At 41.6% G+C, this 15,263-nt stretch overlaps 1 protein-coding gene and 1 long non-coding RNA gene across 3 annotated transcripts in view; one reads left to right on the top strand and one right to left on the bottom strand.

Moving 5' to 3' along the window:
* LOC125704957 (uncharacterized) overlaps positions 1-13,567 on the top strand; it is a 31,275-nt gene extending 17,708 nt beyond the window's left edge. The window contains exons 2-3 of one of the 2 annotated variants that reach the window (XR_007381303.1): positions 10,908-11,021; positions 13,446-13,567. This is a non-coding gene — a long non-coding RNA (uncharacterized LOC125704957). Of the gene's footprint in view, positions 1-8,483; positions 8,598-10,907; positions 11,022-13,445 lie in introns of both variants that reach the window. The other variant, XR_007381304.1, reaches the window with a different exon arrangement.
* LOC125704955 (serine/threonine-protein kinase pim-3-like) overlaps positions 1-15,263 on the bottom strand; it is a 64,762-nt gene that overhangs the window by 30,008 nt on the left and 19,491 nt on the right. The gene's annotated exons all lie outside the window — the stretch shown is intronic.

Below are 15,263 nucleotides of genomic sequence, written 5' to 3'. Positions count from 1 at the left end.
ATGTCATGACTTCTTGCAGTGCATGTCTCCTTTTTTAATTTATCTGTAATTTGTAATGTAAAGTATGTGCTGTACTGTCGCTCCAACACCTGTAGAGTTGCACTAAGACAGGCTGTCGTAAGTTTGTTGTACATGCATTTCATGGCAAAGTCCTTTTGCAGCTCATGTCGCAACTTCATGAGAGTGGCATCTGCTGTTAATGTGTTGCCAAATAGATCAGTATCTGATAAAAGAAGATTTTCTGGGTTATCTATTGCTACCTTCAGCCTCTATGTAACCTGTTGGACAACCTCAATACCCTCTACATGGTTAATTTCATTTTCGTTAGAGGTATGTAATGTTTTCATCCATGGGGCAGTTAACATTTTGCCCATTAATTCCAAAACACAAACGTTCACACTGACACACTGACGTTTTTGCAAGTTCATTGGTGAAGTCCTGATGTATAGCGAGGCGTAGTCCTCCAACCAAGACTCCTCCAGTCTTTAAAAAAATCAACAATGATGTCATAATAATAAATAAGAATTCCACTGATGAGGAACAAAACATGAAGGCGATTGCCACGGTAACGAGGCAGAAGTCCACGAGGTAAGTTATTTTTATCTAAGAAGGAAATGAACCCACGAGGGTCTCCCTTTCCATTCTTAAAGCGAAGCTTGTTAATGGAAAGTATAAGATTTGCAGCAATAGAATCCGAACCAAACAGCTTTCCCTTCAATTCTTCAGATTTTTTTAAAGCGCTGCGAGTAGCACTAGCTATGGAATCTAAAGGGTGTAAATGACAATTTAATTCATTTAAACCCTTGCTCCACTCAGAACATACCATCCGTAAAGCAGCCCTATTACAAACACAACGGTCACTCAATATTTCCAATGATCTTTTTCTTTACATTCCTTTGTTCTAGCTCGTCAGTCTCATGAAAGTAACAGTATATTTGGCACAGGTTGTCAATAGTGTTTAAAATATGCTCCGCATAATCAGCAGCAGTGCCTCCTGGCAACTCATCTATGGCGGCCACGTTACATTTCTTTTCCATCGTAAAATGTATTTCATTGACATGTTTCCCTTCTTGTGTAGTTGCGTCGAAGCCAATAGTTACATTCTCATTTTCTATATGTTCTTCAGCAGTCTGGATCAGATATTACACCTACCTCACGTGCCATCAGTTCTACGGTACTGTGGTTTGGAATGTCCTCAGCTTTATTCCCGGCATGTACAAGAATTTGGCGCAACAGAATTGGTATGTTTGCTGTTGGCACTTGCTTAATAATATGGTAAAAAAAACCATCATCCTTATATTACAGGAGTATAATTTGTCACTCTTCAAGTTGCCAGTCTCATTATCTTTTTTTGAATTTTATCTTTTAACAGAAGGTTCTCATTCTGTAAATCCTGAATCAGTGCATTTTAGTTTTTCCTGTAACATTTAGTGCTGCAAGGATTGGACAGTGAGTTTCTTCTGATTTTATAATAAGCTTTCAGTTTTTCATGTGCAGTCGTAAGTTTATGAAGTTGGCATTTGGTTTCGGCAAGTTCAATTGCAAGGGGATGTCCACTAAGTTTTTGCTTCAAAGATTTTATTCTGTCTGTTTTCCATTTTATTGCTTGATTCACAATCCTTTTTGGAGTTTTGCCTTGATGTTTTAGAGCCTTTATGGTTGCCTGATACCTCTTCTGCATGGCTGATTGCTGAGATGAAATTAACTCTAGGCGTTTCTTGAGCTGCAACTTGCAGGGGGTAAGAGGGGTTCTTGATTTGGACGGTTGCTGGCATGAAGGTGGCCGATTGTCTGGCAAAGCAGCACTTGTCGATGGCTGAGGTTCATACTGTGGTGCTGATGGCTGTGTTTTTTCCTGCAGTGTAGATGGCTGTGGTTCATCCTGTGGTGTCAATGGCAAAGATGCAAGTGGTGGCCTGAGGTTTAGTGGTGACGAAGGAGGTTGACGTTCAGGTGTTGATTCTCTAGACTGACTTGATTCAATAACTGAATACAGAAATAACTGACCCTAACTCTGGGGTCAGTTAATTTTTAAAGATTTTGATAATGGTATGCCACTTTTTCAATATCTGCAAGAAGTGATTGTGAGAATGATTCAGAAGAATAATTTGGCAGCATCTCATTATTTTCCTTAAGATATTTCCTCCTTACACCAAGTTCAGATCTGAATAACCTGTGTTTCTGATATGATAAGTTTTACCAAGAATATCATGGTTATGTTAAAAATAAGGTGCTTTAAAATATATTAAAAGTATTATTAACATTTTTTACATTACTCGAATAATTTAATCAGGCCCGATTTTGAACGTTATTTTTCATGGATTTCTTATTGTTCCAAAATGGTGGCTGCCCCGCATACTCGGAGACCACATTTGACCGGAGCCAAATTCTTCATTTCTGATCGTCAGACCTCTATGAAACTTCGTCATGTTATATTTGAAACATAGTTAATGATCTCAACTTACCTTCGAATAGTCTCCTATATTTCACAAGGGAGTGTTTGGCTGCTGAATTTGTCGTACAAGTTTAAAGAAATCGATCAACATGAAAAACATAACCAAATTGAAAATTTCTAAATCAAGGCGATACAAAGGGATCTTCTTTGTGTCATGCTAAGGATTCCCGTGGAATACCCAACACGAACCAATTTTAATTCCGCTTTTCCTAGGATACCCCTCTGCGTGACACAACAGTTCGTTAGCAGTAAGTGTGGAGATAATGGCCGCTGCTGAATGCGGGATTCGTCACATACCTACTCTTCATTATTGAATTCTTTTGCCATGTTGTTCATTTGATTTGACTTGAATAGTATATTTTCAGCTGTATTCTAAAAGAACACTGATTTAAAAGGTCAGTATATTCAAGAAAGGTGCCATATTAAGAGTTGCAGACTCTTTCAGATTGAGAGTTACTGAAGGGAAGAAGGTAAATAGTTTAGTGAATCAAATTATCAATCCAAGAGTAAGTATACAGACCGGTCTTAGGAAAAAAATTAAACATCTAGTTGACAAAACTAATTAAAACTAGGATAGTAATTACCAAAACCTATCCTGGATCTAAAAAAGGAAGGGAAAGAGGGGAAGTTGAATCAAATTAATTTTGCTACTGTTGTGTGTATGTGTGATTGTGTGTGCAATTTCAGTAAAATTGCCGGCTATGAAGCCAAGGTTTTATCTCTGGTCTACTTATCCACTGTTTAAGCTATTCAAACCACTCCTTCCGAACCTAGAACTGTCCCAATAGCATATGTTCTCTGTTTCTCAGTGACACGAACGTTACACAACATGGCGAACCAGCCAGGAGTGGTTCAAGTAGGCGTAGTATTAGAGACCAGAGACTTTTAAAAGTAGACAAAAGATGGGAGCGACTCAGTTGAGTAGTGTGAAAATCCATAACTCTGTAATAGTTAGCGGGTTGGCCGGCACAGAGGTAAATGAGGAATTACATGACTTTCTTAAACAGTATGGCTCCATTCAAAGGATGATTCCTGTAGCCTCTTCTCATTTAGGATCAGGTGATCAGGTTATTGTAGAATGCACATATGGCGCAGCTGTTCAGTCACTCTCACCTTTATTGCCATATAAGTTCTCGCCTAGATCCCTAACGGACATTATATATCACATTGACGCCTTAACCAGTGTGTACACACCGTTAGTCAGCAAAACAGTGACACAGACATACACCACAGAGCTGAAAGACATAGCGAAGCAGACCGGCAAGGATTTTGCAGCTGTCTTAGAGGAGCTTTCCTTCACCAGCAAAGCTGTTGACACAGGTGACTTGGAGTCCCAAAGTGAGCACATGGAGCCGGACCCACTTCATGACCCGAAGGTGTGTGTCACACAGGCTGATACACATGTTGGTCCTCAACTCCACACACCTTTAGAACAGCAAATTCAACCCCCCGATCAGAGTTGTCCCCAATTATCGGCCTCCACTGGGAAAACAACACCTACTTTTGAAGCTTACTGAAGTTAACCCGCCCGAGTTACAGAAAGTCATAGTTGAGCACATAGTGAGAAGTGAAAATAATGCTCTGCAAATGCATGCACCCCTTAGACTCAGACCTTTCTCTGGGCACAGCCCCCGCCCCAACACTGAAGTAGATTATGAGACATGGCGTTCTAATGTGGAACTATTCTTGTAAGACACCAGACAACCAGATTTACATAAATCACGGAGGCTCCTTGAAAGTCTCTCATCACCTGCCATTGACATCGTAAAACACCTGACACTTGAATCACCTCCCGGTGTATATCTAGAAATCCTTGATTCTACCTTTGGAAGAAGCAAGGCCAATACACCCACAAGACATAGAGGCTGTGCGCAACCATCTTCAGCAGCTTCTTGAAGCAGAAGTCATTCGTGAGTCTGAATCACCCTTCTCCTCACCAGTCGTGGTGGTCCAGAAAAAAATGGAGATATTAGACTCTATAGATTATAGAAAGCTGAACCTTCAAACAATAAAGGATTCATACACTTTACCAAACTTGGAAGAGTCTTTCTCAGCACTGACCGGACTCAAATGGTTTTCAGAAGCTAGATCTTAAATCTGGTGTCTACCAGATAGAAATGGAGGAATCAGACAAGCACAAAACCTCATTTGTCTGCCCTCTAGGGTTCTTTGAGTTTAACAGGATGCCTCAAGGTATCACAAACGCCCCCAGAACATTCCAAAGACTGGAACGTTGTCTCGGAGAACTGAATCTAAAACAAGCTCTGGTTTTTCTCGACGATCTGATCATCTTCTCTTCAACATTAGAGGAGCATGAGGAAAAACTGCTGAGGGTGCTCAGCCGGCTGAAAGAGTATGGCTTGAAGTTCTCACCGGAGAAATGAAAGTTTTTTCCGAGCTCTGTAAAGTATCTAGGCCACATTGTATCTGAAGAAGGTATTGAAACAGATCCTGAGAAAGTCACAGCTTTAAAAACCCGGCCAAAACCAAAAAACCTGAAAGAATTGAGAACATTCCTGGGGTTCTGTGGTTATTACTGCAGATTTATTAAAGACTATGAGGGGTTTTACCACTTTGGCAATGAGCTCACTGCTGGATATCCACCTCTGCGAAAACACATCAATACCAAAGTGGGCACAGAGAAATATCACCACCCAAAGGACTCGTTTGGTGATATGTGGACCGCTTCATGCCAGGTGGCATTTGACGGCATCATTCAAAAGTTAATTGCTCCTGTTCTCGGGTTTTCTGACCCTAAGCTGTCCTACACTTTGCATACAGATGCTAGCACCTCAGGTCTTGGTGCTGCTCTCTACCAGGAGCAACAAGGACAGATGCGAGTGATTGTTTATGCATGCCGTGGACTATCAAGGTGTGAATCAAGGTATCCTGCTCCAATTTGCTCACAAATTGGAATTTCTTGCTCTCAAATGGGAAGTGACTGAGAAATACCAGGATTACCTTTATGGAAACCTATTTCTTGTTATCACTGATAGCAATCCATTAACATACATCCTTACCTCTGCCAAGCTCGGTGCCACAAGCTACAGATGGTTAGCAGCTCTGTCAACATTCGATTTCCAGCTGCAGTACAGAGCAGGTAGGCAAAATCAGGATGCAGACGGACTGTCCAGACGTCCACGACAGCCTACCTGATGATGTGTCGTCAAGGAAAGAGCTGGAACGAATGCAGCAGTTCACACAGAGACATTTATCAGAATCTCACTCTCCAAATTTAGTAAATGAGAGTACAGTCAAAGCCATTGGTGAAAAACATTTAGTTTGTCAACTGTCAGATAGTGAGCTAGGGGAGTCCATGCTCAAACACTCCCTTGATCCTCTCACTTGCTTATCATACAAGGGCTGTCCCAGAAAGCTTTCAAAAGGAGGATCAGCTTGGTGGGTTACCTGTTGTTCCCTCCTTCACAACATCTGAACTGAGAAGAGAGCAACAAGCGGACACTTGTATTCGAGAAGTACTCGATCAAGTGGAGTCAGGAGAGAGACCCTCAGAAAAGAGCTCCCAGAACTCTGTCTTTTACTGAGAGTGTGGAATAGACTTGCAGTGCAAAGTGGTGTTCTGTATCGAAAGCGGCAAGAAGGTGCTGAAACACGTTACCAGCTTGTGCTGCCTGAGAAGCTGAGATCTCTAGTTCTGAACATCCTTCATGATGAGATGGGCCACATGGGTGTGGAGTGAACCCTAGACCTTGTTCGGAACCGATTTTATTGGCCCAGGATGTCTGCTGAGGTGGAAAAGAAAGCCAAAACCTGTAACTGCTGTGTACGACGCAAGGTTTTGCCAGAGAAAACCGCACCTTGTGAACATCATAGCTACACGGCCCATTGAACGTATGCATGGATTTCTTCACCTTAGAACCAGACTCAAGCAACACTAAAGATATCCTAGTCATTACTGATCACTTTACAAAGTATGCAGTGGCAATACCCACCTCAAATCAAAGACCACGAACTGTTGCCAAATGCTTATGGGACCATTTCATTGTGCACTATGGTTTTCCAGTGAGGCTTCATAGTGATCAAGGTCCACACTTTGAGTCTCACACCATAAAAGAGCTGTGTGAACTGGCTGGCATTCAGAAAATACGAACTACACCCTACCATCCAAGAGGGAACCACATTGAACGTTTCAACAGGACCCTACTGAATATGCTGGGAATACTAGAGAACCAGAAGAAGAATCATTGGCGAGACTATGTAAAGCCCTTAGTACATGCTTAAAACTGTACTAAGAACTGATGTTTGGGCGACAACCAAGATTACCAGTCGATCTAGCCTTCGGCCTACCGGTTAATCACCAGCCAGGCTCACACTCCCAATATGTCCAAAACCTGAAATCCCACCTTGAAACAAGTTACTGTGAAGAACCTGAGATGTCTGAGTATTAGAAATGAGATCTTGAACCCCTGTTTCAACCATTCCGTTTTTCAGCGTTGGTACTGATAGAGGAGACAGGGAAGTTGTTCCGTAGTGTAAAAGATAAGAGGTGGGGGTTATAAGTCTTTGTGCACTTCCATCAGGTCTGTGCTGAGTTTGTCAGATCTACCCAACATCATCAACTTGTCAGGCTCTCTCATCAGGCATGATCAGTGTGACATTGCTGACACTAACCTTCTGAGACAGCTGTGGGGTACTGCAGAGAGTCAGATTCTCGGCTCCGAACAGGAAATATTCCACATACTAGACGAAACAGCATTGTGCTTATGCGCACGATATTGTACACAGCATCAAAGTCCAGGGCCTGATGCAGTGCTGCTCCTATAAATCAGAAAAAATGAATGAGATGAGAGCGTGAAGATGCCACAGACACTGATAAACTCACTTTACATCTCACTATTTTACAGAAAGCAAACAGAGTATAAAGGAGTGATATTTCTGTATAATTAACATCTTTTCTTCACTAACCCATGTTTTCTGGATCGGGGCTGTCTTTCTGAAAACTCCCACATCCAAAGTCTATCAGTTTCACCAGTAGAGATTCACTCATAATGAGGAGAATTGGGGCTCAGATGTCTGCATGTTGGACGCCCCTCTCCTCACAGAAAAATAAGGCCAGAAACATCTGTAATAGCACCAGCTGTGCCACCTCCTCGCTTATGAAGCCACCGCAGTCAATGCTGTAGGAATTCAAGTCCTGACATGGCTCAGGTCTCTCTAGTATTATTGAGTGGCTTTCCGGACCGTCAAACCACTCAATAAACTTCACGATATAGGGGCAGGTTGGTGGGATGCTCAGCTGCATCATCAAGGCAACCTCCTTCGGCATCTTCCCCCCAAGTGCAGGCTGTGGGGTTGTTGAAGCAGATAAGAGGCAATGCCGGGAGCAGAAAAGACACTTATCCCCTTTTAAGTGTTAATGTGTCGCCCAACATGCTACTTACTATGTCTACCTCTTCCCCATCATCGTTGCGCACTTCTTTGATTGCAACCTGGGAAGATTAGAGATTATTTTTATAGAGAGAATTTGCACAGAACCGAACCGAACTAACATAAATACAAATGCACTTCTTATAAGAACATGGATTCCATAAAGACTGTACATATCATATGTATATGCTTGTTGAGATCTAATGTAAGATATATCTTACTGGTAATCCGTCTTTCTTCCGGATTCCGGCATACACATTCCCATAAACTCCACTGCCGATTAAGGCCCCTTCAGTATAAATGTCCTCCAGCCGTTCTACAGCACAGAGAAAAACAGTGGGACACAAATCAACACTGAGCAGCTAGTCAGGGTAACATCCAGAATTACAAAATATTAGATGATATTTAAAACCAGAGCAGCCAGAGAAGAAACTTTAATGCATTAATATATTTTTGGGGGCCTTCGTTTACCTTTTGTTTCAGATATGCAAACCCGCATGCCTGTAGTAGTTTAGCAAATGACTATACAATTAATGTTATGTTCAGTTATTAGTCATACATTGAAAATAAATCATCTGTGAAAATTTATCCATGTCATATAAAAGACTGAGACAAATATAAACTTTTAGAATTACTGGAGGTGGGTTTGGGAGTAGAGTGGCCTGCGCTATCCAAAGCTGCTGCTTCTGATTGCATTTGTCTTCGTGTCAGCTGCTGGCTAATTTCATACTGGAGTTGGCTATGAAGGTGCCAGGTATCTCCAGTGCCACTCCCAACTGCTGTTTCATTGTGGTCGCTTGGTACTGCAGACAATGAGAAACTGACAATGTAATTGAACAATAAAGTGCATTGAATGTGGATGTAGAGTGTAGTTTTGAACTGAGACTTAGAACGGAGGAGGTGCGACAGGACCTCCTGCAGCTGAGGAAGCGGGGTGGTCGAGGCTATGCTCAGGCGGGTTGGCCTGGACTGTGGGCTGTCTTATGCTCACTGGCGGAACAGCCTGAACCGTCCCCAGCGCCGACTAAAACCGCATGCAAAAAGAAGCAGTAGGATCGCAATGTGCCTGTTCCCTCTGCTCTTCCATTCACCTGTAAAAGGCAAAACATGATGTATTGACAGGGAACAAAAAATACTATGTGAATTAGTGTTTTAGCAGATGCAAGACTATGTACTGTGAAGAACCTGAGATGTCTGAGTGTTAGAAATGAGATCTTGAACCCCTGTTCCACCCATTCCCTTTTCCAGCATTGGTACTGATAGAGGAGACAGGGAAGTTGTTCCATAGTGTAAAAGATAAGAGGTGGGGGTTATAAGTCTTTTTGCACTTCCATCAGGTCTGTGCTGAGTTTGTTAGATCTACCCAACATCATCAACTTGTCAGTTCCAGAATGGCTTTTATAATGTGCATTTTGCTTTGAGGCCGGCAATATGACAAAGTGAAGAGTTTATTATTACCTAGGTCTTGCTCAAGACCGACTGCCGGCCCTTCTGGAGCCAAGGATTGGAAGCAATCTGCTCCAGAGTGGGACGCTTCGTTCGGTCTCGGTTGAAGCACCAATCCAATACATTTTTAAATTCTGAAAACAAATGTTGGAGTTGGAATATTATTTAAAGTGAGAGGGCTCTCTCATCAGGCATGATCAGTGTGACATTGCTGACACTAACCTTCTGAGACTGTTCTGGGGACCTGCAGAGAGCCAGTTTCTCGGCTCCGAACTGGTAGTGTTCCACAGACCACACGCAACAACATTGTGCCGATGCGCATGACGGTGTACATGGCATCAAAGTCCAGGGCCTGATGCAGTGCTGCTCCTATAAATCAGAAAAAATGAATGAGATGAGAGCGTGAAGATGCCACAGACACTGATAAACTCACTTTACATCTCACTATTTTACAGAAAGCAAACAGAGTATAAAGGAGTGATATTTCTGTATAATTAACATCTTTTATTCACTAACCCATGTTTTCTGGATCGGGGCTGTCTTTCTGAAAACTCCCACATCCAAAGTCTATCAGTTTCACCAGTAGAGATTCACTCTGAATGAGGAGGTTTTGGGCTCAGATGTCTGCATGTTGGACGCCCCTCTCCTCACAGAAAAATAAGGCCAGAAACATCTGTAATAGCACCAGCTGTGCCACCTCCTCGCTTATGAAGCCACCGCAGTCAATGCTGTAGGAATTCAAGTCCTGACATGGCTCAGGTCTCTCTAGTATTATTGAGTGGCTTTCCGGACCGTCAAACCACTCAATAAACTTCACGATATAGGGGCAGGTTGGTGGGATGCTCAGCTGCATCATCAAGGCAACCTCCTTCGGCATCTTCCCCCCAAGTGCAGGCTGTGGGGTTGTTGAAGCAGATAAGAGGCAATGCCGGGAGCAGAAAAGACACTTATCCCCTTTTAAGTGTTAATGTGTCGCCCAACATGCTACTTACTATGTCTACCTCTTCCCCATCATCGTTGCGCACTTCTTTGATTGCAACCTGGGAAGATTAGAGATTATTTTTATAGAGAGAATTTGCACAGAACCGAACCGAACTAACACAAATACAAATGCACTTCTTATAAGAACATGGATTCCATAAAGACTGTACATATCATATGTATATGCTTGTTGAGATCTAATGTAAGATATATCTTACTGGTAATCCGTCTTTCTTCCGGATTCCGGCATACACATTCCCATAAACTCCACTGCCGATTAAGGCCCCTTCAGTATAAATGTCCTCCAGCCGTTCTACAGCACAGAGAAAAACAGTGGGACACAAATCAACACTGAGCAGCTAGTCAGGGTAACATCCAGAATTACAAAATATTAGATGATATTTAAAACCAGAGCAGCCAGAGAAGAAACTTTAATGCATTAATATATTTTTGGGGGCCTTCGTTTACCTTTTGTTTCAGATATGCAAACCCGCATGCCTGTAGTAGTTTAGCAAATGACTATACAATTAATGTTATGTTCAGTTATTAGTCATACATTGAAAATAAATCATCTGTGAAAATTTATCCATGTCATATAAAAGACTGAGACAAATATAAACTTTTAGAATTACTGGAGGTGGGTTTGGGAGTAGAGTGGCCTGCGCTATCCAAAGCTGCTGCTTCTGATTGCATTTGTCTTCGTGTCAGCTGCTGGCTAATTTCATACTGGAGTTGGCTATGAAGGTGCCAGGTATCTCCAGTGCCACTCCCAACTGCTGTTTCATTGTGGTCGCTTGGTACTGCAGACAATGAGAAACTGACAATGTAATTGAACAATAAAGTGCATTGAATGTGGATGTAGAGTGTAGTTTTGAACTGAGACTTAGAACGGAGGAGGTGCGACAGGACCTCCTGCAGCTGAGGAAGCGGGGTGGTCGAGGCTATGCTCAGGCGGGTTGGCCTGGACTGTGGGCTGTCTTATGCTCACTGGCGGAACAGCCTGAACCGTCCCCAGCGCCGACTAAAACCGCATGCAAAAAGAAGCAGTAGGATCGCAATGTGCCTGTTCCCTCTGCTCTTCCATTCACCTGTAAAAGGCAAAACATGATGTATTGACAGGGAACAAAAAATACTATGTGAATTAGTGTTTTAGCAGATGCAAGACTATGTACTGTGAAGAACCTGAGATGTCTGAGTGTTAGAAATGAGATCTTGAACCCCTGTTCCACCCATTCCCTTTTCCAGCATTGGTACTGATAGAGGAGACAGGGAAGTTGTTCCATAGTGTAAAAGATAAGAGGTGGGGGTTATAAGTCTTTTTGCACTTCCATCAGGTCTGTGCTGAGTTTGTTAGATCTACCCAACATCATCAACTTGTCAGTTCCAGAATGGCTTTTATAATGTGCATTTTGCTTTGAGGCCGGCAATATGACAAAGTGAAGAGTTTATTATTACCTAGGTCTTGCTCAAGACCGACTGCCGGCCCTTCTGGAGCCAAGGATTGGAAGCAATCTGCTCCAGAGTGGGACGCTTCGTTCGGTCTCGGTTGAAGCACCAATCCAATACATTTTTAAATTCTGAAAACAAATGTTGGAGTTGGAATATTATTTAAAGTGAGAGGGCTCTCTCATCAGGCATGATCAGTGTGACATTGCTGACACTAACCTTCTGAGACTGTTCTGGGGACCTGCAGAGAGCCAGTTTCTCGGCTCCGAACAGGAAATATTCCACATACTAGACGAAACAGCATTGTGCTTATGCGCACGATATTGTACACAGCATCAAAGTCCAGGGCCTGATGCAGTGCTGCTCCTATAAATCAGAAAAAATGAATGAGATGAGAGCGTGAAGATGCCACAGACACTGATAAACTCACTTTACATCTCACTATTTTACAGAAAGCAAACAGAGTATAAAGGAGTGATATTTCTGTATAATTAACATCTTTTATTCACTAACCTATGTTTTCTGGATCGGGGCTGTCTTTCTGAAAACTCCCACATCCAAAGTCTATCAGTTTCACCAGTAGAGATTCACTCTGAATGAGGAGGTTTTGGGCTCAGATGTCTGCATGTTGGACGCCCCTCTCCTCACAGAAAAATAAGGCCAGAAACATCTGTAATAGCACCAGCTGTGCCACCTCCTCGCTTATGAAGCCACCGCAGTCAATGCTGTAGGAATTCAAGTCCTGACATGGCTCAGGTCTCTCTAGTATTATTGAGTGGCTTTCCGGACCGTCAAACCACTCAATAAACTTCACGATATAGGGGCAGGTTGGTGGGATGCTCAGCTGCATCATCAAGGCAACCTCCTTCGGCATCTTCCCCCCAAGTGCAGGCTGTGGGGTTGTTGAAGCAGATAAGAGGCAATGCCGGGAGCAGAAAAGACACTTATCCCCTTTTAAGTGTTAATGTGTCGCCCAACATGCTACTTACTATGTCTACCTCTTCCCCATCATCGTTGCGCACTTCTTTGATTGCAACCTGGGAAGATTAGAGATTATTTTTATAGAGAGAATTTGCACAGAACCGAACCGAACTAACATAAATACAAATGCACTTCTTATAAGAACATGGATTCCATAAAGACTGTACATATCATATGTATATGCTTGTTGAGATCTAATGTAAGATATATCTTACTGGTAATCCGTCTTTCTTCCGGATTCCGGCATACACATTCCCATAAACTCCACTGCCGATTAAGGCCCCTTCAGTATAAATGTCCTCCAGCCGTTCTACAGCACAGAGAAAAACAGTGGGACACAAATCAACACTGAGCAGCTAGTCAGGGTAACATCCAGAATTACAAAATATTAGATGATATTTAAAACCAGAGCAGCCAGAGAAGAAACTTTAATGCATTAATATATTTTTGGGGGCCTTCGTTTACCTTTTGTTTCAGATATGCAAACCCGCATGCCTGTAGTAGTTTAGCAAATGACTATACAATTAATGTTATGTTCAGTTATTAGTCATACATTGAAAATAAATCATCTGTGAAAATTTATCCATGTCATATAAAAGACTGAGACAAATATAAACTTTTAGAATTACTGGAGGTGGGTTTGGGAGTAGAGTGGCCTGCGCTGTCCAAAGCTGCTGCTTCTGATTGCATTTGTCTTCGTGTCAGCTGCTGGCTAATTTCATATTGGAGCTGGCTATGAAGCTTCCAGGTATCTCCAGTGCCACTCCCAACTGCTGTTTCATTGTGGTCGCTTGGTACTATAGACAATGAGAGATTGACAATGTAATTGAACAATAAACTGCATTAAATGTGGATGTAGAGTGTAGTTTTGAACTGAGACACATGGAAATGTTTGGGGAGTTCAGTCACAAAATGCAAACTAAAAATATATATCTACTAGGGATGCAATGAGAAACGCAATATAGCAGTATCACGATATAAAAATACCTTGAAACTGTTGTCGGACTGTTACATCAACCACGATATCACATAGTTAATTTGCTCGTATAAGCTCCGTCTCAAAAAATTCATAATTAATTAATTAAACAATGCTTTGTGCTCTATTGGCCTTCTGTAACCAACATGACAATAGGTTATTAAATCTGTTACTATTACAACAATCATTTATAAATCGGTCTGTCATACACACCAGCAGTAGTATTTTTGCTCTTCCCCCTTTTTTCTGGGCGTCCCTCATCCTTGCCTGGTGAGAGGGATCTCTTCCTCCCTCTCACCCTAGCCTCAGACATTTCAAAGAAAGGTCACAGGAAATTAATATCATATACTTATGATGTGGTGCATAGATAGATAGACATTTATGGTCAGTATTATGGCCCCCGACCATTGTAGGTGTTCATAGTAAGTGTGCTGGGGCCTGGAGCTTACCGTGAGCAAAAAACTGAGGTACATCCAAGATTGCCGGTATTATTATTATTATACACAGTAAGTTTCATTTCAAAAACTAATAATAAAAATTCTATCTTTTCTTTGTTACTTTTGTTTGCTATAAGTTAACCTATAACATCAGTCTGGTTCCAATCTCCAATGATGACTTTGCTGTCACATGACAAACCTTTAATGGAGCCCTTCTGGGTTTTCGCTGTAGAGGGATGAATTCTGCCTTGTGAATTACTCCTCCCCCTTTTTACTGGGCGTCCCTCATCCATACTTGGTGAGCGGGGTCTCTTGTTCCCTCTCACTCTAGACTCCGAGACTTAAAAGAAAGATCACAGGACATTAATGTCATACATTTATGATGTAGGCATTCAGGACCAATATTATGGCCCCAACCATAAGTGGATAGAAGATGAATTGATAAACCAATAACAGTATAAAAAATATCTCTTCATTTTCAACAGGTTTCATGGCCCATCAAAGTTACACGTAAAATATGGTATTTTTAAGGTTCCAGCTTCCTAGTTAGCCGACATACAAAAATACACTTTGGTTTTGCAGAGCGCTAACAGCATTTCATATTCATACAGTAATGGCAATAGTTTGCTGAATTAACTGCTACAGTAGCATTCACAGGGAAAGTCTGTATTTTTATTTTGTATTATCGTTTTTGGACATTGAGGTAAAATAATTCTCTGTCAAATTAACCGGTTAACGTGAAAATGTCACCACATCCAACACTGAAAGGCAAAACTTACGCCCATTTAAAGAAAGGATCTATTTTTAAATATTATTTTTAGGGATGGGCTGATCCACATTTTTTCAGTTTCAAACCGATTTCGATACGTAACTGCTGATACCGATACAAATTCTGATTCAAGATCTCTTTTTACTTTGTTATACTTTATGTATATAATTTTTAAGCTAGTAAATACAGATGGAAATGTATGACAAAAAATATTTAATTAGGCTGCTACAAACGTACATAACGTACTGTCCCACCTTGTTTGTACATCTTGTTTTAAACGTTTTTGAGGCATTTGCAGATCAATATGAATATCTTCAAAGTAATTATACATAAGTGGCGAATGCTTAAAATTTTAACACAATTTTTCTCCCATTGGCGTCAGCT

Source organism: Brienomyrus brachyistius, chromosome 12, assembly GCF_023856365.1.
Source record: "Brienomyrus brachyistius isolate T26 chromosome 12, BBRACH_0.4, whole genome shotgun sequence".
Lineage (NCBI taxonomy): Eukaryota > Metazoa > Chordata > Actinopteri > Osteoglossiformes > Mormyridae > Brienomyrus > Brienomyrus brachyistius.
This window is presented reverse-complemented; position numbering and strand designations above follow the sequence as displayed.